This window comes from Mytilus trossulus, chromosome 6, assembly GCF_036588685.1.
Source record: "Mytilus trossulus isolate FHL-02 chromosome 6, PNRI_Mtr1.1.1.hap1, whole genome shotgun sequence".
NCBI classification, from domain to species: domain Eukaryota; kingdom Metazoa; phylum Mollusca; class Bivalvia; order Mytilida; family Mytilidae; genus Mytilus; species Mytilus trossulus.
In genome coordinates, this window is record NC_086378.1 from 10,343,501 (window position 1) to 10,359,012 (window position 15,512).

Consider the following 15,512-nt stretch of genomic DNA (forward strand, 5'->3'; position numbering starts at 1 on the left):
GCTGGATTTCATGTTTCGAGCATGATTTTTGTGCTCCGAGCACTGAGCAAAGTTTTGTGCCTTCAAGGCCTGAGCAGTTATATGGCTTGTTCTCGGGTACTATTGCTTCTTCGGAATTAATGTGGAACCTTCTAAACGCGTATGAATAGGGAGTTTGCTTCAAAAATTTTCATTAATGAACGGCTTATAAAAAAGTTAACCGATATCTTCAAAACAATTAAAAGATTATCATTGCTTTCATTTTTAAAAAAGGAAATAAAAGACAAGCAGTTAATGGCTGATTAGAACAACAAAACATTGAGGCAGATGAAAAAAAATGTCGCCTGCTTGTCATAGCCCAGACAAGATAGTTGATTGCGCAAAAGGCTCTCTAGTGTAAATTAGGTCCTCTTCCAATGTATCTTGCAAACTTTGATGGTACACATGTAATGAAAAATTAAAATCTGTCCTGAGTGGTCTTTTAGAAAATGGTCATTCCTTAGGAAAACATGTGGATATTTGATGACATGGCAGTTATTCAACCAATTACTAGGATACCAATCACCTTTTTTTTATTTGGCAATTGTTATTTTAAAAAACATCCTTTTAGTTTTGAAAAGAGGTCCCGCATTGATTGTGTCACTGATTAGTATCCCACAATATCCATTAAAAAATTAAAACAGCAGGTCCTTGGGAGTGCAAATCATTACGATAAGTTCTAGACCATCACAATCGTGTTCTTGGGAATGGACGAAATGTTTGTTAGTTGGGGAAAACAAAGTTGCTCTTGTTGAATTCTGTGGTTCGGAAAAGAGTAAATAATCCTATAGATTTACACTTGAATGTATTGATTTATTTGTATCCCATGGAAGTATGTGTAACAAAATAAATGTTGGAAATGAAATAGCGTAGAATGGTTTTATCTTATAATCAAACAGGAAGAAGCCGATTACAAAATGTTTCTTAACGCAAAAATATGCAGCTGACAAAAGTTACGACTCCATTGTTATAAAACCTTCTGACATTGATGTGGAAGTATTGGCTTACTATTTTCACAGTTGCATATCAATTCTAACAGTGTTAGATTGGTGAGAATGTTTGTAGAAAACTGCCAGGATTTCACGGCAGTACAGTTTGTGGTTCAGTAAGTGTTTTGTCTGGTAAAGGGAGAAAAAAAAAACCAAAGTATTCGGCTTTTTGACACGTTTTGTGTTTTCGGAAGGTCTATTCCATCGTAGTGAAACCTTTGAAGAGGTTGACGAAGAGTTGGCAAAACACTCGAGAGGTTTTCGTGTTCTATATATGGCTACGAAATAAAAAATAAAGATGAATAAAGATCAGAACGTTTTGAAATGCAACTAAAAAAAGATTTATTGTCATCTACTTCCCCCAACAAAAGATGCAATGTTAAAGCACATTAAACCATCCAACTTTCAGACGAAGATTTGGAAATCTGCTCTTAAACACAACACTGGTCTGTTGCTAAACAACTATAGTTGTATTGTTTAGAACGATTTGATCAGTATCAATTGGCTAGACCAACCACTAGCGTTAGATGCTTTAATAATTCTGAAGTGCTGTTCATTTAAAGCTGGTTGTGCCAACAACAGATGTTCATGTGTTCAACAAGGTTTATCATGAACAGATACCTGTATGTGAATGCTCGAAAGCTTGTAGATATAAGGATTATCAAAACGTTGATATTGCTAACGATGACGACGAATATGATGGAAATGATGATAATGATAATTCGGTAGATGCAGGTGACCAAACTGATGATGATTCTATGGATTGACCTTCTGCGTGACCTTGAAATGTAGTGATTCGGTTGTTAAAAAAAATTAAAAAGATAGAGATCTAGAAACCCTGACAGTTTTGTGAGTTTTAATATGTAAGTTATTTCATGAATATGATGTATAAATTTGTGACAGAATCGTGCATTTCTGGTTGCCTATGTATGTGTCTGTCGTTGATTCTATGTTTTTGTTTCTTACCTTTAAATGTTTTTTTTCCAACAGCCTTTACATTGTAGTTACATTATGCTCTATGTTTCAATATAAAAATATACCATTTTATCAAGAAAATTAGTACTTTTGCTTCTTTTCATTCAAAATCATGAATTTTGGAAATTACCCTCCCCCTTTTTTCTTGGTCCTCTACGATTTAAAAATTAATTGAAAATTAGCCTGCGTTTTAATAAGATATGATCTGTTCCATTTAATAAAAAAGAATAGTGCTGAATTATTGGTTATTTTTACATATTTCTGTAAATATGTGCAAAACAAAATTTTGGATATACCCTTAAATGAGTCCCCTTTTAACCCCTTTTGGACACTTTTTCAAAAGTCTAACACCTCTTAAAAAATTCTTCATATATTAATCTTTAAATTTATACCAAAAAATGGCGGTACCCTGGGGTGTAACACAGAATTGAAATTTTGCCCTACCAGCTGATGGACTATAAGCCATTGTGTTCATATACCAAGGGTAAACTTCGTGCAAAGCATTATTATTTACTGTTCCGTTGCATTTAATAGAAAATGGGGACTTTGTGTCAAACAAACCAATAATTTTATAGAAAATCCACAGTCTTTATTTAAGACAGAGATTTATGTTATAAAATTTAAAACAGTTTACTCACTTGCGTTTCTATGATGTGCTAGTGTTCATTGTATACAAAAAGTTCTAAACAACCTTTCAATTGAAAAAGAACCTTGTGCTGAGTCTCTAAAGTCAAGTTTTAAGGCATGACTGGACCTACGTATATAAAAGTTAAATGAAGTTTATATTTCAGAAAAATTAATGACTAAGCTGGATTTTGACGTGCATTTTTTTCCAGTCTGCAGAAGATAGTAAAAATAAACAAACACACGAGTTTCATTTGATACGGTCCACTCAGTTACACAGTTTAAATCACCTATTGTTTACAGGTGTCTATTGTCCATCTATTGTCCATTTAAATCAATACTACTCACAACATAGATTATATGAGGGAAGCTTCTCAAACTTTTTCTCAACTTATAAAAAAGAAGATGTGGTATGATTGCCAATGAGACAACTATCCACAAAAGACCAAAATGGCACAATCATTAACAATTATAGGTCACCGTACGGCCTTCAACAATGAGCAAAGCCCATACCGCATATAGTCAGCTGTAAAAGGCCCCGATAAGACAGTGTGAAACAATCCAAGCGAGAAAACTAACGGCCTTATTTATTTAAAACAATGAACGAAAAACAAATATGTAACACATAAACAAACGACAACCACTGAATTACAGGCTCCTGACTTGGGACAGGCACATAAATAAATAATGTGGCGGGGTTAAACATGTTAGCGGGATCCAAACCCTCCCCCTAACCTGGGACAGTGGTATAACAGTACAAAATAAGAACGAACTATAATTAGTTTATTTTTGTACCTTCTGCAGGAATGGAAAAAAAAATAGAAAAAAAAAGAAAAGTTAATAATTTTCTGAACCATAAAATGCATTTAAAATGTAAATATCTAGGCCCAGCCATGCCTTAAAACTTGCGCAGGTGCACAGGTTTTTCTGTACACTTGTGTAAAATTGTGGTGTAAATACGACCATTTTAACCAAAATGTTATGATGAACCTTAATTTATAAACTTGTTTTAAGGAAATCATTGCTAACCCTGCATGCAATAATCCTCTATCTATCAAGTACTGAATTGCAAAATATGAGAGTACAAGGGAAAGGCTGTGTGTTTTCTAGCACTGAATTGCCAAATAGGACAGTACAAGGGGAAAGGCTGTGGATTTTCTATAAAATTTTCATGTTTAGGTCTTGAATCAACCCAAGGGTACATAATCCTTAAAGAGAGTTTATTTTTTTGGTTAATTATCTATACCATATATTCGCATACATCTGTTTTTATGGTGAGTACACTTGTTTTGTTAGTAATTTTTATTTTTGATTTAGAAAACCAGAGCATTGTTAGATTTTACAATAAAGTGCCGAATTCTATAGACCACCCATCTTCACTAGGCAAGTGTTACGATCCACTCCCTTCATTTCCAGTGGAGTTGAGTGGATCGTAACTCTTGGCAAGCGAAGATGTAGACGAACATATTCCATCCAAATAAAAAAAAACTAAAAAATGTAAAACAAAAATTCTTACCTAGTTCATAGCAAAGAATTTATAATCCATTTTAATCTGATTTTTGTATCGATTTGGTACAATTTCTCTGTTACATATTAAGTCTACGAAGTAGTTTTATTTACATAAAATCTGTCAAGTTTATGTCTTGTTATTGGAAACATACCATATAAGGTGCTATGCGTGTAGCTATGCGTGTAATGCAGACAATACAAATACGATCTATAGTAGTTAAATGCAAAAAAAATATTTAAAAAAATACTATGATGCTTTTTTCCTTTCAGTAAATATATTTTGAATATTATTTATATAAAAAAAATCAAGTAGAGGTGCATGTAGAAGAAATCTCTTATGAAATGTTTGTGTCAATAGTTGACAAATTGTCGAGTATGATGAACTGCACGTATTATACGAAGGTTAGTTTTATTCCATCATCTGAAGGGACTTTTAAAAGGGCTTTTATAGATATGTGTTTGTGACGTTCGTCATGAGCATGCCGGAATGAAATATTTGGACGTTAAACAAACAACAATCAATCAATAAATCCATTGCGGTGCATTACGTTTGCGCGCATTACCATTACAATTGACAATTGCGCGCAAAAATCATTACGTTTGCGCGCAGCTTTTGATAACATTTGCGCGCATTTTTTGACAGGTAAACTCAGGTAAACTCAGGTAAAGTACAGATAATAATACTTATTTATTCATTAAATTGTTCAATTTTTACAAATATAAGTACCCCTTTCGTTAGTATACTTCTCCTGCTCACCAACGAGGAGGTGGAAGTCGGATTTAGTAGATATAGGAAGATGTGGTATGAGTGCCAATGAGACAACTCTCCATCCAAATAACAATTTATAAAAGAAACAACAAGCTATAAATGGTTCCAAAATTACAAGACTTAGGATAAAACCATTCAAACGGGAAAACCAACGGTCTAATCTATATAAAAAACAAGTTACAAAAATATATAACTTGACTGCCTTGTGCATTGAGACGTCCGGATTCTCACCGTGTGAATGTAGTTTGTCTATGGATAATGACAACCTGAGACCTTTTCACCATGTGAATACAGCAAAAGAGATATTTTTACATGCTATATTAAACTGGATGGTAGTCTGTCATTTAACATTCAAGTTTTCAATCGAACTTGTTTTAATCTTTGTCATGCTAGTTTACTAGCCAAAGTTGGTCTGTAGACCATTCTGTAGCACATGTATGCTTCTCTCAGTCTGACAAGTAGCACGACGGATGCCACATGTGGAGCAGGATCTGCTTACCGTTTTGGAACACCCGAGATTCACTCGTTTTTTTGTTCAGTCTTTAGTTTTCTGTGTTTTGTTTTCTGTAAGGTTGTCGTGAAATGTTATTCCATTATTGCATTTATATAGGTGAACTACCAGTTACAGCTTATATTAGCTTAGGTTGGTGTTGTTTTTTTTTTCGATTTCCAAGTAAGGCAAGACACGTGTTGTTGTGTAAGAAAATCATTTCGCATATTCTGTCACAACCCTCATCATAATTATTAAAGTAAGAAACTTATCAGGCATTGTTATTGTTTCACTTGAAATGAAATAATGTATTATTAAATTTGATACTGCCAATGACAGCTGATCAGGCAATTCATTTTCGTATCGAGATATAATATGGAATTAAAACAAACATAATTGGCTCTTAGTTTTGCATTGTATAAATAGAACATACATGAATATATTTTTATACAATATATTTTTCATTTCCTTTTTATAAGTCATGGCTGAATTTTCCCTATTACATTATCAGTTTCGCACTATTTCTAAATATTTACTATACTATATATAAAAAAACATTAATTTTCGGGAACCATTTAGGTCACGGAAATTCTAAAATATGGCGTCAGTAAGGAGAGTTGTACACATAATGTGAATACACAGAACCCCCATCCAATTCATCTTTAGCTAAAAGTATTCATCATTTTCTATTTTATATGTACTAACAATATTCAACTTTTCTATAGTTTCGATTAAAATGTGTCAAAATCTGAGTTAAAATAGGTCGAATTCCCCAAATAAACAATATATGTACATATATCACTGATTCAGTGGCAATGGTATACATAGACACTGAGTCGGCAAGTCTTAGATAACATTTTATAGTTTTAAATGTTTGTTCATCAGTTGACTAAAATTAGGTTGAGGTGTGTTCTTATTTCAAACAGAGGGGCACTCAACCTATATCAATTTGTGCATGAAGCAAATTGATAGTTGCTAGATACTGAATGATTATACCACAAGAAAGTTTTAACCTGTGCATATAAATATTTGGATAAAATAAAAGATTTTCTTTAAAAGAAATAGCCATTCCATTATAAAAAAAAAACATTCATAAAAAAAATATTCATTGTTACTTTTAACCCGTTAAATAACTTCAGCTAAACGTTCTCTTCGAATCAACAGTGTGGATGATTAAATTATTGAAATTGCTTCTTTCCGAACATAACAGAAAATTAATTAGAATCTAGAGACCTATTTGTTATGAATTTTTTACTTTAGTTATGAATTTGTGGAGTCAAGCGGATATCTAATTAAAATAAAACCAGAGAAATGGAACTCCGTTTTACAGATTGTAAAAATGGACAAGTTGGTATTATTAGATTGTTGACATAAAATCATTGCCTTCATCTCTTTCTAACCCTTGTCTTGGTATGGATTACCTGGTTTTTACGTTTGTATATATTTTCAATTTTAAACACTTTAGCCTGTCGATTATCACCAAAGTGACATTAAAAGAGAAGCGAAATATACAAAAGGGACATTTAAACTCAAAATTTTAAAATAAACTGACAATCAGTGTCGAAATGCGTATCTGATGCACTAAAATTTGTAACGTTAATTTATCCCATCTGTTTCTAAAATTTAAATGTAGGTGTAATAAATTAAGTTATTTTTCATCTTATTCTTGTTTATACTCAAATAATAGTATGGAGAAGCTATGAGATGTATTTGCAATTTTTTAAATGAAATGACAAATATAGAATCCGTGTTTAAAGCCGTACTTTGAGAGTTGTCTCATTGGCACACATCTTCCTATATCTATAAAGAAGTTAAAGTCTATCTGAGACGGTGAGAAATAACTATTGCTATGCATATATCAAACGATCTAGAATCACAATGGCATATTCAGTTAGAGGAATACAAAACAATCGAGATTTATATAATTTATCCTTTAAGGATGTTTGCTGATCAGTTTCAAAATAAATAACTTTCCATAAAACTAGTATATATAATGATAGGGGATTAATTGAGGAATCAAAAAAGCAAAAAAAATTAAATGGGTCAATGTGCTTGTTTTCGGGATATTAGCCATTGGAATTTTTGCGGGAAAATGTTCTCTCTTGATTTTTCATAGCTTTATCATTGACCAGTTAAAGTTCTCAAAACTGTTAAAAAATAAATACGATTTAAAATAAGGCTTTCACAAATGGCTTATAATAATACATGTAAAATATTTCTAAAAAGAAAAATGGGGGTTCATGGGCACTTTTTTTTAAGGCATTCAAATGGATAAAACAAAAGGATTTCGAAAATCTGACAAAAATTCCAAAACATGACAAGCAAACATCCTTAAGTGCTTTCTTGACAAATCATCTACAAAAATATACAAAGATGACTATCATCAATTGATCCCTGCGTCAGAGAACTCATATAATTGACAGTCATCAATTGAGCCCTAGGTCAGAAAACTCATGCAGTTGATGTTTTTTTTTTTTTTTTTTTTTTTTTTTTAACTTATTGAGAAATATATGCACTTTCATCAAATCAAATATAGTTTTAGAAAGGCAGAATTGTATGTTAAAATTTCTCAAGTGAATATGATCTACATAAGCTTATCGGATTTTATGTCGGATTAAGATCTTTGTTTACAAAAGCTTACATAAAGCTTTAACCTGATACCAGAAAGTAAGAACACTTTGTTAATTGATACATGATTTAGACATTAAAGATTGAATGAAACAATGCTAAAAGAATGAAACTAAAGATAATATCTATAAAATATAAAACTAAGTTGATGCTAATAATACTATGAAACTAAATCTATATCTATAACTATCATAGTTATCTAGTATCCTATCAATAACGAACAATCTCAAACTACTATCATATCCATAACGACAAAACCAGAACAACAAAATGTATTTATCAAGGAATCCATTTGCGAAATAAACATATAAATCGTGATCAAACGAGTACAATTAAAAAAACGTCTGACCCGACAGATAACAAGAACACTATGTTGAATGTACGATACATCTTAAGACATACAATTTCATGTATTCAAAGGATTAAAATAGTACAACGGACACACTAACAAACGTGCAACACACAATAAACATACGAGAAAAAATGCGTTAGGTTTTTTTTTCTCTCAAGAATAACGTAACGTGACAATCACGTCCTGTTCGAATTACCTCGGGCGTTCGTGTAAGTTTAATCTAAAAGTAAAGGCATAGTTAGTTGTATAATGGGCCTTAATCCTGTCACAACTGTATATGCCTGTAATTCAGTGGTTGTCGTTTGTTGCTGTACATCATTATTAGTACATAAATCAGACTGTTAGTTTTCTCGTTTGAATAGCTTTAAATTTGTCATTTAGGGGCCTTTCATATCTGACTCTGCGGTATGTATTTTACTTATTACAATTGTTGAAGGTCATATAGAGACCTATGGTTGTTAATTTCTGTGTCTTCTTCAGACTCTTGTGGCGAGTTTTTTCATTAGCGATCATATGTTTATGTCACAGATTAAGAATAAATTTGGCATACAACCTTTGATTGTTCAACTTAAAATCATAAGACACGAGTGACCGGTGAAAACTAATGTTCTTCCAATTCTTGAACCAATGCATACAAACATAGTCTTCTGTGCACGAATTTATCCTTTTTTCGTGTAAATTTGGTATAATCTTCATTTTTTTTATCAATCGGTCAGTGTTGTTGTGAAAATATGGCAGTTAATTAAAGTTCGTGTTTTGAAGCCGAAGTTTAACGACTGTCACCTGTTTGTCAACAATCGACAAAAAATCAACAAAAAAGCATAGAAATTGAGCACGTGTTTAACATGTAAATTCAGATAATAGTTTATTTTAAGGACATCAAAGCGTATTGTGATCTCCGGATTTTTACGAGATGGGTCACACTGAGGTCTCTTTGCATACGGAAAATATGTCGGGGGGATTAAATTAAGTAAACTTCTTCTAAATATGAATAAATTAAAGAATTTTCTTCAGAAAAAAGTATATGTACATATTAAGTTTTATAGAGAAAACTATCCATTGACTTATAAAAAAACATATGCATTATTTTTTTTGATTTGAGGTTTCTTATGACTTTAAACTAATAATCGAAATAAATATTACATTTATATATTTTACATTCTGATATATAACTGATTGCGTTTGTTCAAATTATATAAACATTTGTACAGAAAGCACTAAAAAAATCCGCGAAAACATTTCGGGGCTTTTTAAAGCCGACTATACTGTATGAGCTTTGCTTATTGTTGAAGGCCGTACGGTGATATATACATAGCTGTTAATGTCTGTGCCATTTGGTCTCTTGTGGAGAGTTGTCTCGTCGGCAATCTTATTACAAATAATATCATCAAATCTCCAATTTCAAATGCATTGATCAATCTTCAAAATTAAATGTTGTTAGTACATTTATTTCCCTTTAATGATCGGTAGACTGTAACTTTGCCTTAACTAGGCATGATCCACACACATATATATATATATAATTCATCAGATTAAAGCTATATATGAAAATAATGATGGATAAATTCACGCAATTAAAATCTGGTGTGAAACAACATACACGATTTTCATACAAAGTTGATGTAAACAGATAGCTGGATGCACTTTATTGGTTCTTAATTGTTTAAATTTGTTTTGTTTCGATTATATAATAAACTTTCATTGATTTTTTTTTTTAAATTAACTAATCAACTGTTAGCTAGTTTTTGACCTATTCCAAACACTTGTGATTACATTAGCTGTATTTGGTAAACTCTTTCGAAATTTTTGGTCCTAAATGTTCTTCGTACTTTATTTTAGCCTTTTTCCAATTTTTAATGCGAGCGTCATGAGTCTTTTGTAGACGAAACGTCCGTCTGGTATCTTTGATGGTTTTTTTTAGTAGTACCATCGTTATTCTTTTATCAAAGCTATATCACGCGATATAACAGTAGCATGGGTTCGAATCCCGGCGAGGCAAGAACCAAAAATTTGCGAAAGCAAATTAACAGATCTAACATTGTTGGGTTGATGTTTAGACGAGTTGTATATACATTATGTACACAGCCATGTATCACCATCATTGATGGCGATCCAATGTATAAATCTGTTGTAGAGTTGTCACTGACTCAGACGTACTTATGAATATAATTATTTTCTGTGACTGTATCTTACATTTATTTGTAGGATCCTTTACTATAGATAATTTAGCTGATCTGTAACAATAACATCTCCATGCCTCATATATCATGTACTGCAGGTATAACTCGTCTAAACATCAACCCAACAATGTTAGATCTGTAAATTTGCTTTCGCAATTTTTTTGTTCTTCCCTCGCCGAGATTCAAACCCATGCTACTGTGATATCGTGATATCAAATCGCCTGCACTGCAGCCGTCCCGCTAGACCACACGACCACCTGGGATTCGTAAAAGTAAAGCTTTCGGTGGCCATGTGTTACCTTTCCTCGTCAGTTTTAATCTAGCAGCGTACTACAGTACATGAGATATAAGGCATGGAGATGTTATTGTTACAGATCAGTTCAATTATCTATAGTAAATGATCCTACAAATTAATGCAAGATACAGTCACAGAAAATAATTATATTTATAAGTACGTCTGAGTCAGTGACAACTCTACAACAGATTTATCCATCGGATCACCATCAATGATGGTGATACATGGCTGTGTACATTATGTATATACAACTCGTCTAAACATCAACCCAACAATGTTAGATCTGTAAATTTGCTTACGCAAATTTTTTGTTCTTCTCTCGCCGGGATTCGAACCCAAGCTACTGTGATATCGTGACACCAAATCGCATGCACTGCAGCCGTTCCGCTAGACCACACGGCCACCTGGGCTTCACAAAAGTAAAGCCTTCGGTGGCCATGTGTTACCTTTCCTCGTCAGTTTTAATCTAGCGGCGTACTACAGTACATGAAATATAAGGCATGGAGATGTTATTGTTACAGATCAGTTCAATTATCTATAGTAAAGGATCCTACAAATTAACGCAAGATACAGTCACAGAAAATAATTATATTTATAAGTACGTCTGAGTCAGTGACAACTCTATAACAGATTTATCCATCGGATCACCATCAATGATGGTGATACATGGCTGTGTACATTATGTATATACAACTCGTCTAAACATCAACCCAACAATGTTAGATCTGTAAATTTGCTTACGCAAATTTTTTGTTCTTCTCTCGCCGGGATTCGAACCCAAGCTACTGTGATATCGTGACACCAAATCGCATGCACTGCAGCCGTTCCGCTAGACCACACGGCCACCTGGGCTTCACAAAAGTAAAGCCCTCGGTGGCCATGTGTTACCTTTCCTCGTCAGTTTTAATCTAGCGGCGTACTACAGTACATGAAATATAAGGCATGGAGATGTTATTGTTACAGATCAGTTCAATTATCTATAGTAAAGGATCCTACAAATTAACGCAAGATACAGTCACAGAAAATAATTATATTTATAAGTACGTCTGAGTCAGTGACAACTCTATAACAGATTTATCCATCGGATCACCATCAATGATGGTGATACATGACTGTGCATATATATTTATCGGACCACAGATGAATTATCACGTTGTGATTGGTTAAACGCCGTCACGTGGTGACCCCCTATGAGACCGTATGGGGTTAGTAAGTTTCATATGGGGTTCATGACGCGTTAATGGCGACGTCATCTATTAATGTTGTTGTGTTTCATTGTTTATTTTTCAACAAAACGCCGCAAAAAAACTCCAGCGTCCGATAAATTCGTTATACGGTTAACTACTGACCCCCTACGGATCCATAGAGGGTGAATAAAATTCATAGGGGACTCGGCCTCCGGCCTCACCCCCTATGGATTTTACTAACCCTCTATGGATCCGTATGGGGTCAGTAGCGAACCATATAACTTATAATATGTTCCGCCTAACAAAAGCCCCCGAGGAAACTTTGTTATACACGATGTCATAATATCTGCTCTAACAGAAGTCTCACTGGAAAGTTTGTTTCAATACTAGAAACGACATACAGGGTATCAAAAATGTGTTTATACAGGAACATATCCATATCATGTAGAAACACATATTTGATACCCTGTATCTAGTTCAACAATTTTTGTTCCAGAGGAAACAATATTGCAGAATAATTTTTTTCCGTTGGAAATAATATTTCAACTTTTTAATTATAAATCAATTACATATCAACCTAGTAAAGCTTAATCAGTAGGGTTAAACTAACTGTATTACTAGTATTTCAAACAGACTGATTAAATAAAACGTAAGCAGGTGTATACATATTTCTGTGTAAAGCTTATTATTTGTTCAATAAATTGTCAATCATTTTTTAAAGTTCTTATTGCAAATACAGAAATGCTCTTGTGCTGCGAAGGTAAGGGCATTTAAAAGAAATCCGTCAACATGGTCAAGGAAATGACTGCCACAGACATGATAACTGTAGAAGAAGAGAAAAACAACATTAAGACGCAATACGAAGGCCCACCATCATTTGGCATTGCAATAAGTTTATTCTGCCTAATTCCTATTCTCGCAGTAACCACTTTATTTCTTCGCGATACTCTGTAAATCAGTCGTAGACCGCGCACGGTTAAATTAGCTGACAATCATATGGTTCTGTTTACCCCCCACCCCCCGAAAGAAAAAGAAAGAAAAAATAAATAAATAAATATTAAAACATTCGAATTTTTATGTTAATAAAAGTTATGCAAAGTATCCTCGAAAAAAAAGAAGAAGTAACTAAGTGTGTCTTGTCATTGGCAGCACGACGGGTATCACATTTGAAGCAGGGTATTCGTGTTATTTTAACTGTACGTTTGTGCGAAGCTTTTTATTACATAAATGTGCGCGTATTTGTTGTAAAAGTAAAGCTGATAAATATATAAAGACAATCCTTAATAAATTTGTCGATAATTTTATCATTTTGCATATATTCATCATTTCAAAGAATTTTTTCATACTGAATTCTTAAAAAAAAATTGTTAAGTGATCATGAGATATTTCGTACTCTCTATATAAAAGCGTTTCGGGTACAATATGCAAAGTAAATATCAAATTGTTTCCAAACCAAGAGGAAACCAAGAGGACCAGATACACCAACAGTTGCTCGAAGAGGTGAGGAAAAGAAAACAGGGTAACTGATGAAAATATTCCGGAATATACCAGAATGGAGAAGATTTGCCACGTTTTTACATTAGGCTTATTTTCATATGCACAATAACGTTGATTTATCCTGCTCGATACCCAAATTCCACTACCTCGTTCGTACACATGCGCGCATTACCAAAAGCTGTGCACAGCTTTCATGGTTCAAAATAACGGACAATATATATGATTTGTATTATTCCTTCTGTTTGTAAACACGATGCTATGTAATAAAATATTTTACATTGAAATTTACATTTAAAGTTGCTATCTTCAGATTCGGCATTTTTTAGTCAAATTCTACTAAGGAAATATTTGTGCCAAAAAACAACTATATAAAAATATGTGAATTTAACTCTTATTAAAAGATTTAATAAATTTGCATTATCTGACATATCAAAAGTATTCATTGAAGACCCATTGGTGGCCTTCGGCTGTTTCCTGCTCTTTGGTCGGGTTGTTGTCTCTTCAAAGGTGACTACATTACCCATTTCTATTCTAAATGTTATATATTTATATGTATAAACTATTAAATTAAATAGAAATTTAGGATCAGTAAGTGGTAGATGATGTGCGCCCATGAATAGACAAAAACTTTAAATTCAATTCCCTCAAAACAGCAACTTCTGCGATAGCACCTTCTGGCACTTAATCCTTTGTAAAGGACTTGGATTTGTGTATGAATTATTTAGAATAACACATTGTGGCACCTTTGTCTACTTTATTGAAAAAGCTGTTATAAACAGAGAAATATATTACATTATATAAAAAAGAATGAATGAAAACAAAATATGAAAATAACAGATGACAATCTATTGATAGAATGCATAAGCTTAGAATAAAACAAATAATTAAGGGGAAATTAAGTCATATTTTAATATCAATTTATGATTATTAAAATTTAGAATTATTGAAGAAATGAATATATTAAATTGACAGTTTGATGCAAGCTAAATAAGAATGTGAATTGTATCTTACCTGTTAAAAGAAGTACATCCTTTTGATGATGATGATCTGTGTGATGCTGGTGATCAGCTCGGTAAAGTGATCATCAGACAGGTGTAGCAACTTAATTGCCGTATAATCAGTCAAAAAATAACAAGCGTCAACTCGGTAAAGTGTTAATTGTAACTAGCTTTTGTTCTCTTTTTTTCACGGTAGATAATAATTGTCATGTAAATACGTCTTTTTATAGAAAAGTAGAAACATTTCGATAGAATGGATAAGGATTAACAAATGTACTGAAATCCCATGATATTCTTAAAATCAATATTCATATACATTTGTTCCATGGAAATGGTCTACTCTCAGAGAGATTATCACTATATATATAGGAGAATGACTGGAGAAGTTTATACTTTACGTATTGTCTTTATGATTATTGATGAATTTAACATTAGCATAAATCTGCGAATCTTAAAATCGAGAAGGATGAAAATAAATGACATCCAGAGTTTATCGAACAAAATATAAGATTTATCAGGTTTTCTGCTCTTTGGTCGGGTTGTTGTCTCTTTGACACATTCTTCATTTCCAGTCTCAATTTTATCTATCAAATACATAACTGAATCTTTCTAACTGATCTATGGGTATCAAATGGATAAGTAATGGAAGTAATAAGATAGATATAAGAAGATGTAGTATCATCGGAGTGGCAATGAGACAACTCCTGGGTATCAAATAGATAAGTAATTGAAGCAATCAGAGTGATATAAGAAGATGTGGTATGAGTGGCAGTGAGACAACTCCTGGGTATCAAATAGATAAGTAATGGAAGCAATCAGAAAGATATAAGAAGATGTGGTATGAGTGGCAATGAGACAACTCCTGGGTATCAAATAGATAAGTAATGGAAGCAATCAGATAGATATAAGAAGATGTGGTATGAGTGGCAATGAGACAACTCCTGGGTATCAAATACTAGTAGATAAGTAATGGAAGCAATCAGAAAGATATAAGAAGATGT

General features: G+C 32.8%; 1 protein-coding gene across 1 annotated transcript in view; it reads right to left on the bottom strand.

The window, feature by feature from the left end:
• LOC134720761 (uncharacterized) overlaps positions 1-14,574 on the bottom strand; it is an 83,093-nt gene extending 68,519 nt beyond the window's left edge. Inside the window, exon 1 of the mRNA XM_063583243.1 lies at positions 14,525-14,574. The gene's annotated coding sequence lies outside the window, so the exon portion shown is untranslated. The remainder of the gene's footprint in view (positions 1-14,524) is intronic.
• Between the last annotated feature and the right edge of the window lie 938 nt (positions 14,575-15,512).